The following is a 14,943-nucleotide window of genomic DNA, read 5'->3' as shown; positions in this document are numbered from 1 at the left end:
AAGGTTCAAGACTGTTGAAAGGAAAATGCTTAGTGAGGAAGAGAGGTTTAAAACTTGAGTCCTGCTGAGGCCCTGCCTGGAATTCTGCACCTGAAAAATATCCCTGCCATTACAGAAATACTTAACAAAACACCCATCCATGTTTTACTGAGACCATTCCTGTAACATCTGTGAAGGAGAAGGATGTTTAAATTAAACTGCAGATGTAAGGTGCCCCTGAGGAGTACTCTGCCCTAATGAATGTCCTGCAGAAACTGTTTGGTGTTGGTCTGATTTTGCCACTGGGTTTGTGGCACATTTGGCCACATCCTGTGGGAGCAGTGGGGGATTCTTGGCAAACACAGAGCTGTTCCAAGGCTCTGGCTTTTGCATCCAGTGGGGGACAATGACACAGGGGATGAACCTGGTGATGGAGCCTTCGTGTGGAGACTGCTCTAATAAATACAAAAAGGCAAAGGGAGAGAGTAAAGTAAAACTGAGACTCCTGCTGTGAAAATTCAGGATTGTTTTCTCTGAATTAAGTTATGCTGAAGCTATTAGGGAGACAGTGCAATAGATTCATTAACTGTACCATTCCAGAGCTGCTGGAAAGCAATTCACATTTCAACTTTAGTATCTTAAAATCCAGCACTGGCTTTAATTATTAATAGGCTTCATGCTATTATCATTTGCTTGCACATATACATTAATCATTAGAGGGGTTTGCTAATTTTTTGTTTTGTTCAAAAATAAATAAATAAACAGTGACAAGATGCTCAGAGCCCTCAAGAGAATATGTTCCCCTCTGATGGGCAAGTAACATCTGCAGGCATTTCTCTGGCTTAACAGCATGTCTGTCAGAAACTTGGTGATTCAGAAAATTTACTAGCACTCACCTAATGATTAATTAGCCTTCTCTGTGAGGAATGGGGTCTCTTCATTATGCACATTGTCACCAACACTTTCATCTGTTTGCTGTAACACGTATGCAGGAGACTTAATAAGTGAAATTCCAGTAGCCAAGAAATGAGTTCAGGTTGTTTTTGTGAGCAGAATTGGTGTTTGGTCCTAAATGTTTAAGGAATATTCAAAGATTTTAATCAACACAGGTTTGTGTGGTAGTCTAGAAAAACTGATTTGTGTGAATAACAATACTGTAGGACACTAATTTTACCTAAATTTAGTTGACTGGAAACACTGTATTAGATTAAAGACAGAGATGGGAATTATTTTAACAGAAATAACTATTCATCTATTTGTAACATGGACTATCTGAAAATGTTTTTTTTAAAGAAAATCTTATTTGTAAGGCATGTTAAGCGTTCCACTTGGCAAACCCTAGGCATAGTCTTGTGTTTGATGAGGTCTTCAGCTGTGAGTCCAGGGCCTTTAATGTGCTGAAGGAAAAGGTCAAACTGACACTTCAGGATTTAAACCAAAATAATTTATCATCTGCACACAGATAAGGCAAAGATTTGTTCTTGGGGGTGATCACATCCAAATCTGGCAGGTTTCTTATGAACATCTATGCTTTGTTAATGATCAGCCCGGTTTGAGCTCGAACTGGGAGTAATTCACAGCGCCTGTGTCTCAGGAGCTGCACTAAATGTTGATCGTTCACACCTGGTGAGGATCCACAGCACGATGCCTCCCCCTGGGGTGGGTGAGGAGCAGGCTGAGGAGGTGGCTGTGGATTCACAGGAGAATTGCAGGTGGTTTAACTAATGGCAGCAGCTGAGGTGATGATTGCAGCAGTCCTGGCTGTCCCACCTCCCATCCCACACCAGGGAATGCCTTGTCCAAGGAGGAGCTGCTGCTGGTTCTGTTTCCTTTTGAAGCACTCTGTGCTCTGGGAGATGATTATTTGCCATCTTAACTTCTTTTCCTCTCACCGTGGAGGGAGGGGAAGTGAACTCCCATCTACAGCACCAGCTGCTGGAAGATGTGTCCAAGATAGGTTTGAGGTTTTGGGAGGAGTTTTTTTTTGTTGGTGTTATTATTAGATGATGAAGGGAAAAATTTCTTTTGCTCTGCTGAAAGGCTTTTTATGCACCTTTTGTCTGTATGTGTAGATGGTTCCCCAGCCATGTTTGCTGCTCTTGATCATGTTCCTCATTTCACCATTCCTTTTGTACTTCTTACAATTGCATCACCCAAGCCAGACAAGGACATGGTTTAATGCCTGTCTCTGTAGCTGGGGGTCCAAGGGATCCCTCTAAGGGATCAGAACCCAGTGCTGAGATAGGGTTTGAATCAAAGAGCTGCTCCACGTAGTCTCTTTGTTTCTCCCATAACTGTCTCAATTTCCTCTGAAAATCAGGAAAAGAATCACACAACTTTTGTAAGGACTTCCCTAGAGCCAGCTAAACTGCCATGAAGTGACTCTGTCCTTGGTGGGGAATACAGAGGAGACTTGGGACATCCCCCTCACCCCAGTAGTACCAGTGGCTTTGCAGTCCTGCCCTACTGGTGCAGGGAAATGGAGAGGGGGCTTCAGCCTGCAAGAGGACCCAGGCTTGCAGGGCAAGCTGAAGTGGTTCAAGAATAGAAGCATGTAAGGTGTGCTTCACTTTTTAAGTCAAAGTGATTAGTTTCGGGTTTTTTTCCCAAGAATAAGATAAAATCATCCTCTGCTATAAAATTGAATACATTCAAGAATTTTCATGGCAAATGAATTTTAGTCTTGGAATGGGTTTATTTGCAGGAGAAATCTGTGGTGTTGGTTGTGGGCTTTCTTGTGGATTTTTTTCCTCTCCATATATCCAATAAGGGACTAGAAAAAGTCCATGTGACTTGCATATCTAATTATAACTACTCAGCACAGCTTGAATTTACTATTTTGATTTCTTGCAGTAATCTGCTTGTGAACAATCTAGAGGCAAGGACTTATTCATAGAAACTGCTGAGTAAATAATTTTCAGATAATGAAAACATCCAAAAAAGTCAAGATAGTTAATTAGTGAGCAGAAGAAATTAAATTAATTGAATGAATAATTCATAATGAATTATTTGCCCAGCTCTATTTTACATAGTGTGGAAGGTCTGAAGAAGAGCCAGTGTTTGAATTACCTCCAAACAGAAAACCACATCTCTATTTCTGCTGTGTTGAGGTTATTTATTGATGTGTAAAAACAAGCTGGGTGAGCCAGTCTATTTAATCATCTTACTCTTTTTGCTCTGTAACGTGAGTCATGCTGGATTTGAGACCATAGATGCTTTGCTTGCAAATGTGCATTAGGGAATAGGTGTTACAGAGTTCTTTGGTTGTTTTGTTTAAATAAATTTAAATAGTGTGAGGGAAGCATGATTAGAGCTAAAAATGCTCTGTAAAAGCTATAAATTAAGTATGTGCTACTGTAGCAATGGTTGCAGTTGGCATATGTCAGCCTTGGCAAAGTAGTCCTGGGTAATTTCATTTCACTGCTGAACAGAACTGTGTCCCAGAGATTCTTTGGTGGAGCTGAATTTGTTTGCTTGGGGTTGGAGAGGGGGTTGCTGCTGCTTTTTGTGCTTGTTTGGTTTTTGTTTTTTTTTTATTTTTTTTCTCTCAAGGAAAGAGAAAGCTTTGCTCCTCTCTGGCAGGTCGGGAGGGAACATTTAATGACAATTACATAGTAAAATATTGGAAGCCTAAATTAGCACTGAGGAGCTGAATGTGGTTCTTCCCTGAGACCCAGTGAGTAATGACTGTTCAGAGCTCACCTGTGTGTCATTTATTCTTTGTTTTCCCTGCACAGTGCTATGGAGAAGAACAAAATCTCTCGCCATAGAATGCTTTGTGTTGGGAGGGACCTTAAAGCCCATCTCATTTTAACCCCCTGCCATGGGCAGGGACATCTTCCAGTACCCCAGGCTGCTCCAAGCCCCATCCAGCTGGCCTTGGACACTTCCAGGGATGGAGCATCCACAGCTTCTCTGGGAACCTGTGCCAGGGCCTGCCCACTCTCATAGGGAAGAATTTCTTCCCAGCATCTCATCAAATCTACCCTTAACTACTCTACATGAGAAGTCCCTCTGCAGCTCTCCTGGATACCCTTTAGGCACTGGAAGGGGCTCTGAGCTCTCCCTGGAGCCTTCTCTTCTCTCTTCTTTCTTTCTCTTCTCTCTTCTTTCTTTCTCTTCTCATTCCAGCCCTGGGAGCAGCTCCATGGACTCCTCAGGACTCATTCCAGCAGCTCCACATCCTGGTATTGGGGTCCTGGATGCTCCTGGTGGGTCTGAGCAGAGGGAGAATCTAATATATCCTCCCTGCTGCTGCCCACCTCCTCTGATGCAGACCAGGGCACGGGCAGTTCTGGGTGCCAGTGCCTTGCTGAGCTTCTCATCAACCAACACCCCCAAGCCCCTCTCCTCAGGGCTGCATAACAACACTGAAAAGGCTTTCAAAGTGATTTCCATTCCTTCTAAAGCCACCAAACTCTGATTTAATGTCTATGGAGAAGTGAATAAAACAATATATAATTAGCTAGGAGCCACATCTACTCTGAGCTGTGACTTTGGTCTTGAGGAAACCTGATTTGAGGTGGAATGGCATCGTGCAGCAATGAGATGAGTCTGATGCAGGAATATCCCAGGAAAGTTCCTACTTCTGTTATCATCTCTGTGGAGAAATAAGCACAGATTAAGTGATCTGTGGGCCCACGTTATCTGCAGTAGGAGTGGAAATGACTGAGGGTTTTTTGATTGAAACTATGCCTGTGCAACTAGAGATAAGATAATTACAAAGCTGAGTAATAATACTATCCAGCACCACCCAGTACTGTCAGATAGTCCTTTGTTATTCAGTATTTTCTGTAAACTGAGCAATGCTAAATTACAGTTGTAAATCCTCACTATGTGTAGATATCGATAATGTATGCACAGACATAAGGAAAGGAAGAGATTGCAAATTTAGTCAACTATATAAAAACCATTGTTTTCTTTGGTACTTAAAAGTGTTGGAGGAATTTGAACAGCCCTGGGAAAAACAGACTGTGTTATGACAGATGGGCGTTCACAAAAATTACTTTGCTTGGGTTCAAGATAATTAAAGGTAGTTCCCATTTTACCCAGAGTGAGTCACTCAAGCCACAGCATGGACAGATGCTATGCTAGAATTACTTCTGCCATGTTTTCACTTTGCTCTACTTCCTGTGAATCTGGTTAATCCAATGTTGAGTTTCTGTGTAAGGAGCATTGCTGGGTTAAATTTTAGGTTAGATTTTGCAATATTAGCAAATTTGATTCTGATTGTGAAGTGCTGACAAGTTCTCAGGTAAAGGAACTGAAGTGCAGAGTTAGAAAATCTAGGCCAGAAATGGTTAAAATCAGGTCACAAATGATCCTTACTTATCTTTTATTTCTATGTACTTCCCAAGGCAGCTCTTTATTGCCAGCATACTTAAACCCTTTCTCAAGGCTTCCCCAGGACAGGAATCAGGCAGCAGGTGGGTTCTGTTATCCATTTACTTCAGGTCATCTCCACACTGGCAGGTACAGAGCCCAAACTGATTGGATAAGAAATGTGTGCTCTGACTGCAGGTGGTTGCAAGGGATGTGGCAAGAATGAAAAATCTAATTGTAACTGGTTGTGTTAGGGAGCCAAAGCAGGCTAGGATTTAAAAGAAGAGGTTGTTGTGCATCACTGAACAGCCATTTGGATTTGACTGCAATAGCACAGAGTTTGTCATGGTGGTTTAGTTAACATGTTCAGTTTTGATGAAAAAGAAAGTGTCTTTGATCGTTCCACAGAGAGAACAGTTTATATTGGAATTGTGCAGGTAGCTAATTCTGTAAGGTCATGTTCAGTGCCCCCCTACACTGGAAAGTTGCTGAGTGGAGCAAAAACCAGAAAACCCATGGAAGCAGAGGGAGGAAAATGTTTAAGGCGTTCCCAAGAACACCATCTGTTTGCTTCATGTTGAGGATTGTGGATTCTGCCACCCTGTTTTACAGGATTGCTGCCTAGGATGGCACTGATAGCTCAACAGAGGGAAGGATATGTGAAACTGCTTTGGAATATCACAGGGAAGATTTTACACAGGCCATTTCAGACCATGGCAGATCCTGTGTGGTAACACTGGAGGAGAATATTGTCTGGTCACTTTGAAAATGCCTTGTGTGCTGGGAGGAGCCCTGCAAACAGATTCCTCTATTGGCCTGTTTAGACATCCAGTGTAAAGGCTTTAACCTATTCATCAGCAAAACCCACAGACTAGCACAAGACTGCAGGAAGACTAGAAGCTGTTTTCAGAGTCACAAAGAGCTATTTAACATTTGCCCTGGGAGTTCCAACCAAATCACATCACAATAACATTTTTTTCTCAGTTGTCCCAAGTAGTCTGGTAGGAAACTTTTTGTTGGTTGCTCGGCTGAGTACTTTCTGACATGGATATTTTTCAGAGACAGATTTTTCTCTCATTCATTTCCTTAGCTTCAGCAGAGGTTGTTTTTCCCTCCCTTTTTGTTGGCAAGGGGCTGCTGGTTTGCACAGGTGACCAGGGTGTGAGTTGAACTGACAGTAAATCAACAGCTGGAGTTGTTCCTCCTTCTCTGCTCTGTAAAGGGCACGGTGCTAAATCAATTAAAGAGAACTCCAAATTGGTTTCAGTGAGCAATTCCTGCAGAGATATGGACTCTGAGACTGTTCCTCCAGCCTTGCAAGTCTTGGCTGTTTACTCATACCTCTTTTCCCCAGGAGGTGTGAGACTGCAGTGCTGTGGCTGGTGCTGATCCAGTGCGTGGGAACAGAGACGTTGCAGGATGCTGAGGCAAGGGAAGGGTGCAGGCAGTGGCAGGGTAAGTGAAGAATCACTGTGCCTGCCAATCTAAGTCTGAACATCTTTTTGGGACTTGCTTGTTGAGACTGAAACGAGGCTGAAGCACTAGAGAGTTACCTGAGTGTGTATTTCACCCTGAAAATATTTTGCAGAACCCAAGCCTGGAAAATGTAGGTGAAGCTGATGTAAGTAAAATGTTGTAAGGGTTTGAGGTCTTTCTCCAGTGAATTTTGAAGCTTTCTGTGGGACTTCAGATCCCCATTTCTGCAGTTTCAACTTATGTGCAGGCTGACCTAGCATATAATGGAAAAGTTTCACACTACATTTGCAGCAACATCTCAAAGGATTCCAGTGTTTCCCAGGAAATTCTGGAACATCTCCAAGTGAAAAAATAGTGTTATGTCTGGATATTCTCTCTGGATCAGCTGTCTATGCTGGCACAGTTTACTAAGGAGGGGCTATATGGAATATAATAAAATAAATAAATGGCTGCTCTCAAAAGCAGCAAATGACTGACCAGACATGAATCCAAACTTCTGGGGTACAGTCAGCTTGGAAAACAGTGTGCTCTTGTAATAGCAACTGGCTAAGTGTTTGAATATTATTTTATCAGTCTTGGCAAGGTGATCAATATAGAAATGAAACTATGGCAGTGAGAGGAGAAAGGAGAGGAGAAAATTTTGTTTTTTTGATGTTTGGCAAAATAGCAGTTCCTTTCTCCAATAGCACTTTTGTTTTTCATTCAAGACATACTGTGTATGTTTATCAGACATTTCTATGTCCCTCTTTCCTAACTGAATAAGAGGGTTTCTTCTACTATATATTTGACCTATAAAGAAAAAATAATTGGTGGTCTGTTACCAGGTATGTTAATGATTTGATGAGATATTGAAATTCAGCATCTCAAATGCCATACTCTTTGTCTAGTTCTTACTACCTTTGCTATTTTCTATTGCTGTTTGATGATCAGTATTTGCTGGAATATGTTTTGCAATTACAATAAGAGATTTAATGTTGTTTTGAACTCTGCCAAAGTCTGATTAGATTTTCTGTTTTGGCCCAAGTCATTTTTTTGTGCTTCAATTTTCTCTATATAAAATGCTCAGATTGCAGGGCTTTAGACTGCAGATCCTGGTAATTAACTGCAAGTCTGATTTTTAGTTCAGCATAAGGTTAACCAGCTTCCATAAAGCAAAATCCTATTTATTCAGAATGAAAGGATTATAGGGAAGAATAAAGTAGCAAAGAAGTGGTTTCTATACAAGTCTGGGTTACCAGGAAGTCATCAGCACTGACACAGAGCTCCTAATAGAAAAGCAATAGGTAATACTCCCTTCAGGGCTCTTAGGAGTTCTGGTAGCAATTCCACATCACTCTCAGATCATGGAAGAAACTTCTCCCCACAGAGTCACTGTCTACATTCATCAGTCACTGTGTAATCTCAGGAAACAAGCTCTGCTGATTCTTACATCATTGTGAAGAGGTTTTATGGGTTAACTCCCCACCTGGAGGAGGGCCCTGAATTCCTGCTGGGATGGTGCAGATGGGCACTGCAGCATCCAAACAAGGCACCACTTCCACTGCTGGCTGAAAGTCTGAGAGTCACAAAGCTGAGCTGGGAAGAGAGTATCCAAGGACATATCCCTGTGCTTTTCTGGACCATTCCTCAGCAGCAGGGACATCAGTGAATCCTGTGCTGGGTTTTGGTCTGACCCTGTAGAGATGTTTTTATGTTCTCAGCAACCAAGATACATCTAACAGGTCATCTATCAGCATTTCTGTACCAGGCTGCCCAGAAGATGTGATGGAGGCTGTGCTTGGTCCAGCACAGTAAGAAACACACCCTGACCTGGAGATCTTTACAGGCCAATTTGACAAGAATGACAAAGGTTAGGAGGGAAGTAAGAGCTGAGAACAACTGTGTGATTTGAACAAAGATAAACAGCCAGAGGTGGGAGAAGCCTCAGGTTCTTGCTGATTGTTTATTCTGTAGGTCAAACAGCTTAGATTTTACTTCTCTGTTGCAGCTTTTTATATTTACTAAGACCTTTACTTCAAAATTCTGGTGCATCTCCTCTTGTAGCCATCAACCTTTTCACATTTATTTAAACTCCTCAATATTAATGAAAGTCATAAAGTTCAAATTATATCGTCTCGGTTAGGATGGGGGAAATAGCATAAATGTTTTTGTTCTTTCTTTGGATTCTGATTCAATTCTAACTATCAGAATGTGTTTTAATCCTGATATTGCTCAAAACCAGTATCTTTTCAATGCCTTTCCCAGACAGATTTCTGTTAAATTGAAATTTTTAATGGATCTCTTTCACGGCAGAGAGGTACAAATATTCTCAGCAATCCTGCAAATAGGTAGGAACTTTCTGAAAATTAGACAGGCTATTTTGTTAGTCTATTTTTTTTTTTTTTTTTTTTTTTTTTTTTTTTTTTGAGGGGATGTTGTATTTTGTTTGGTTTTCTTTTTGTTATTGTCTTGATTTGTTTCTATTCTCCAACTACTTGACTTTTTCTGTTTATAACTCTTCTTTTGTGTCTTCTTTCTCCTCCTGTGAAACACTACCTGTCTGTCCCCTGGTAATGTGTAGAATTTATGCCAGAAGCTGCTTCTTCAAAGATGTTTCTATACAAAAATTCTCAGGTGGGTATTGCTCTCCCTTGATGTGTGTAGTCCTCTCTGAAAAAATAAGAAAACTGTGCTCTGACATTCCCAAAGACCAAGACAGATTTCTCTTTTTTTGAAGAATATATTTTAAATCAGAGTCACTTTGAATTCCTGTATTTCCTTTGTACCTGCACACTCCCCAGCTCTCCTGTCTGACAGCAGCAGGTTAAGCTGCTCCCCTCTAACCTTTGAAGCAGGTGAGGGAAGCAGTGAAGATGAGAACTGAGCACTGGTGGGAAATAGGGGTGATAAGAGGACAAGGTGGCCTTGGCTTGCTCAGGAGGCTGTAAAGACACAAAGCAGCTCCAGTGCACAGATCTTGTTGTCAGGTTTGAGCTCTGGTGGAATTCCCAGCACTGAACAGCACCTGGTGCAGCAAAAAAAAAACCTGAATCCCAATGATAAAACACTCTCATTCATGCTGCCCCCCAATATATTGGTTTGAAATAGCTGGGGAAGTACTACTGTGATAGTCCTAGTGAGAAATCAGCTCTAGGGACAGACATGTGATGACAAGGACATGCTGGGGTTGGGACCTCTGTCCTCCAGGCTGGCTGGACACACAGCAGAGCCAGAGCAACCTTCAGCTCCAGGAGAGCTTGCAAGCATAACTCTAGTCAGAGAGTTGAGTTTAATTTGATTTCTACACTGCTGATCTGGGTACACAGTTGTCACCTGCATAAAAATGGTAAAAAGAGAAACTGAGATCCTATTATGATATTAAGTGCTTGATGAAACAGAAATACTTCTGGTCTCTCTTCATACACACCAAAACCCCAGCAGAGGGGGAAAATACTTTGTAGTCTTGTCACAACAGAAGAAAAGAAAGCTTTGCTTGTTCCACTTTTTTCTGTCTTTAAGTTTGAAAATTCGGGGCATTTGCTAAAATATTTGGGAATACTTGGCTTAAATAATAAAATGGTAACAATGATACTGCTTCACAATTAAAATACTTATGTCCAGTAGTAATGATATTTCAGATCTATCAGTTAACAAAATATGATGCCAAAGATGCTCTCAGCAAGATGAAATTTTAAGTTCTGGAGTGAAATTTGACATCTTCCTTGGCAGTGGCCCCACCACCTCCTTCTTGTTTAGAGGTGAGTCACAAACCACCTCAGTGAAGTGTGAATAAAGGTGTCACTCCAAGCCACTGTGAAGATCCAAAAGCACTCAGGTGATGTGAACAAGAGCCTCAAAAATAGGTTTTACTGATGTTTGTCACCAAAAAAGCCCTAAAATGATCTTTGTCGAAGGTTTAAGCAAGACAATTTCTGCTGCACTTTCAAATGAATGTATGCCAGATTTTACTGTTTGCTGTTCTGTGTCAACATTGTCACTTAGATGAGAAACAGTGAAGTAATAAAACCTCAAGATCTTACAAATCTTGGTGGTTAGAATTGAATTTTACAAAAGCCAGCAAATTTGAGTAATTCTTTTTTCATCACTGAACTAGTACAATCAGTTAATCTTCCTAATCAATAAGCACATTTATGTGTATATTTCTTGTGTTTCAAATATTTTTTTTTGTTGTTTTTTACCAATATTATAATTAGATACAAAGTAGTAAAACTTTGGGGGTCTTTGTGTGTAGAGAAAGTTCCTTAACATGCAGCAGGGCAGTGATGTCTTTGTTGGCAAAAAAAACTAAGAACATTGATTTGGTCATTCATGTTTATCTTAAAAAACAAAAAGCATTTACACTTTAATATTGTATCATATAAATAGACATCTATAGCTCTGCATACATTATTAATACAGCTTTATTGCTTGCTTTATTGGTTTCACTAGTGCTTCTCCTCTTGGGAAGTCATGTAGAATACAAAGGCTGCACAAATGCCCACGTTGCAAGAACCACTATATACAGAGCAAATGAGATTGCACAAGTACAAATATTCACTGGAGCAGCTTCCTGCAATTCATGTCACATAATAACAGTCCACAAATGCAATCCTCCTGGTAAATAATATTATTCCAAGTATTTAAAATTTGTTTTTATCCTAGAACACTTGTGCTGCTGTTTGAATATGGAACAAAATTTTATTCCTGTATTTTCTGACAAAAAAACATAATTCTTGTTCAGAAGAAGCAGAACTTTAAATGTGACTCAGGATAAGTAGCTGCACAGTAGATGCTGAGGGGGTCTAGAACTGAGTGTCTGTGTGGGAAAAAAAAGCACTGGAGGCAGGAATGTTTTCCTGAGCTGAACTTGTGTCACTTGGGGCTTAGGAAAGCTCAGGCCAAAAGAAGGAGGAAGGCCTGGGCTCAGACAGCCCTGAGACAGCCCCAGCTGCACAGCCACCACTGCTCCTCTGCTGCAGCCTGCTCCTGCAGCTGCTGCAAGGGTGCTCCTGGCAGGATGTCCCAGCTTCTCCCTTTCTGACCCCTTCACTCTAATTCCTGAAAGCAAATACTTTTTGATTTCCCTCAATGTTTAAAAACTTATTATTGGGGCTTTGGGTGGCTTTTTTTAATAAGTTCACTGCATTGAAAGTTTTCTCTCTCCCAGCTGTTCTTTCTACTTTATTCCACTTGTAACCTTCTGATCATCCAAGCTTCAAAGTTCCTGCACTAAACTTAAATGTGTTTCTTTAAAGTCGATTATGAAGCTTTCAGAGCAAACTGGTCACAACAACCCTTCAGATTTTTTGTTTCTGGTAGCTGTTCATTCACCTGGCTGTCATTTGGTTCTCTTCATGACAATTATCTACCTCTGTGAGGATTTCTTGCATCTCTTCTGTGTCCAAGTCCCATTCTTTTTGTGTACTGCCCCAGGGCTGCTCCCGTGCATTGGAGCAGACCTCAGACAGATTCTCTGCAGGCCCCAAAGCTGCTGTGAGAGCACCTTGTCTTGCAAGGAAAACTTCTGAGTGCTGCCCTCGTTGGTTCCTGGGCCATGGCAGCATTTCCTACTTCAGCCTCCTTGTTCTGCAAGGTGAGCTACTGCCTTCCTCAGGTCTTCCAGCACAAAAGGAGCTTTCTGTAATGAAACAGAAGCAGGGCAGAGCTTTGCAAAGGTCTCGGGGAGGCTGACACCTCGTGCTCAGGAGCAAGTGTTCCGACTCCTCATTCCTCCCCCTGTCAGCATCAATAAGCCTCTGGTACCTGACGTGAGCTTTTATTGCCCTTGACTGCTCTCCATTTATACAAAGGTTAAATCTTCCCCTCTGTCTGTGCTTTAGAGCAATATGCTATTTAGAAAACAGTACTTCCATTGAATACAATAAAGGCAGGCACATCTGGCATAGTTGTCGGGGCTTTTGGGGTTTATTTTATTTTCTTTTTCTTCCCCTCGGCAATAGGTCATGGAGTAGGTGCAACTTAAACTTTTCATGTTCTGACATGCTGCGATTACCCCTGCAACAGGGGAGACTCAGGAGGATCAGCACAGTGCAAGTCTGCTGTATTTAGAGAGATGCCCATCAAAAAGAGGGAAAAAAAGTTATACCTTTTAAATGATCTGATGAGTGCTTGGGGTTTTGTGTTCCCTATCACCAAGGGCATCAGTGTCAAATGGCTCACTTGCCATCTAGGTGTTAATGGGGATTGTCTTACTCTTCATTGCAATAGGACAGAGACTGGCATCTCTGGAAGAGAGAAGAGTCCTCTTGTGCATTTCCACATCTCCTCCTTGGGCACAATCCCAAAAGGCCTGGGTTTGGTTACTGCTTGTGAAATGAGCCTTTCTAGCTTTTCACAAGCACTATCCATGAGCTGCTATCCCAGTTAAAGTGCAGTATTTCTGTTCAAGATGCACTGTTTCTGTGAGCTTGCACAGTTTGTTGTAGGAAGGAACTTTTTTAATCATTTCAAATTACCTCCTAGACGCCGGAATTACACCGTGGCACCTGGGCAGCTCTCCCTCCTCTAACAACACACTGTGTATGCACCTTTACTGCCATATTCCTTCCTTTTCAGCTCCCTGAAGCCTTTCTGCCCTGCTTCTTTTTCTTCCTGCAGGAAACAGGATCTTCAGAGGGTTTTCTGAAAGCTCTTTGTAATATTAGCGAACATGTACAGGAAAACCCTCAGGTTATGTTCAACTCCTGGTATCCTTCACTTTAGATTTAAGAAATTCCCTTAAATTCTCATTAGTGAAGACCTTCTCATTCCTATAAAAGTTTAAAGAAAATCTTTGTCTCATCAGAGATTTAACACAGCTTTTCAGCGTGGCTGGAGAAAGCAGATTCTTTGTGCTTCTCTGTTCATTCTGGAGCAAAGACAATTGTTACAAAAATGTGTCTTTATTGATGGGACCCTCCAGTTCCCTCATCACTTTTCGACTTATTCCCTTTTCCTCTCTGCAAATCCTTTAATTGATGGGAGGGGAAAGGAAGGTTTTGGTTAAACACTGATGAATCCCAGCAGGATTACTTCATTTCCCTCTGCACTGTGTGAGCTGGGACTGGCAGAGCACATTCTGTGCTCCTGCTGCTTTCTCACCTCATCTGGCCCCCTCTACAACAGGGGCATTTTAGTCATTTGTTTTTAAGCAGAGTGACATAAAAAAGAGAATTTAGGTATCTGTGTCCAGCAAAGTTTGTTCAACTTATTTCATTGTGAATTTATAACTATTTATGGTTTGTCTTTTTCAAGTTCTCTCTTCATAAAATGAGTTATGCTAAAAGTTTAGAAACTTTGTCACACATAATTAAGATAACGAACCAAGAAACTTCTATCACAGTGAAAAAAAAGTGAAAGAGTGTGAATTTACCTGTTATTGTTTAGGAAAGCCCACAGCTTCTATTAGGGAGCCCATAATGCAATGTAAAGGTTCTTGAGTGAATCTTAAAATTTAGATTCTAATGAAAAGTAAAGTAGGGTGCAAAAATGTTCTGTGCACACTCTGTTATTCCTGAGCTGACAGCTTTCTTTCCTATCACCTCTGGGGCTTGGTAATTAACTCCTACCTGACTTCCTGACTTTTTTTTTTTTTTTTTCTCCTTTCTTTCTAGCTTCTATCTTCTTTTTCTTCCGTTGGTTTTTTTTTGGTTTTTTTTTTTTTTTTTTTTTTAACTTCTTTTCTTCTGTGTTTTTCCCTTTCTTTCTCTTTTATTTCTCATTTTTCTTTTCCACCCCCTTCTCCTAAAACTGCTGTCAATCTAAAACAAGCAACAAGCATCCCATACACCTCCCTGTACTTCCTGCCTTGTTTAAAAACAAAAACAAAAATCCTCTTAGTTTTGTGAAGCTGTTGGATGGAGATGTGGCTTGGATGAATTCAAACCCAGCACACACACAAAAAGTGGTGCCCCAGCACCAGCATTTCTGTGGCTGCCCTGTCTCCTTGTATCCCTGGCTGTGACTTATGGGCTGTCTCAGACCACTTTTAACAATTTGGGGTCTCAGGCAGTTCTTGTTCAACACCCATTAACTGATGTTTCACAGCTGTGAGGTGTAAAATCTTAAATCTTCCTGAGAAGCCAGCTTTGAGCTGTCTGAGTTTGCTACCAAATACCTGAGTATTTAGGAGCATCATTGGAAGCCTCACATGGTCAGGCTGCCAGAATTGTAGAAGTGTTTTAGCCA

This window comes from Oenanthe melanoleuca, chromosome 14 (genome assembly GCF_029582105.1).
Source record: "Oenanthe melanoleuca isolate GR-GAL-2019-014 chromosome 14, OMel1.0, whole genome shotgun sequence".
In the NCBI taxonomy this organism is placed as follows: Eukaryota; Metazoa; Chordata; class Aves; order Passeriformes; family Muscicapidae; genus Oenanthe; species Oenanthe melanoleuca.
The sequence above is the reverse complement of the archived record's forward strand: the minus strand, read 5'-3'. Positions refer to the sequence as shown.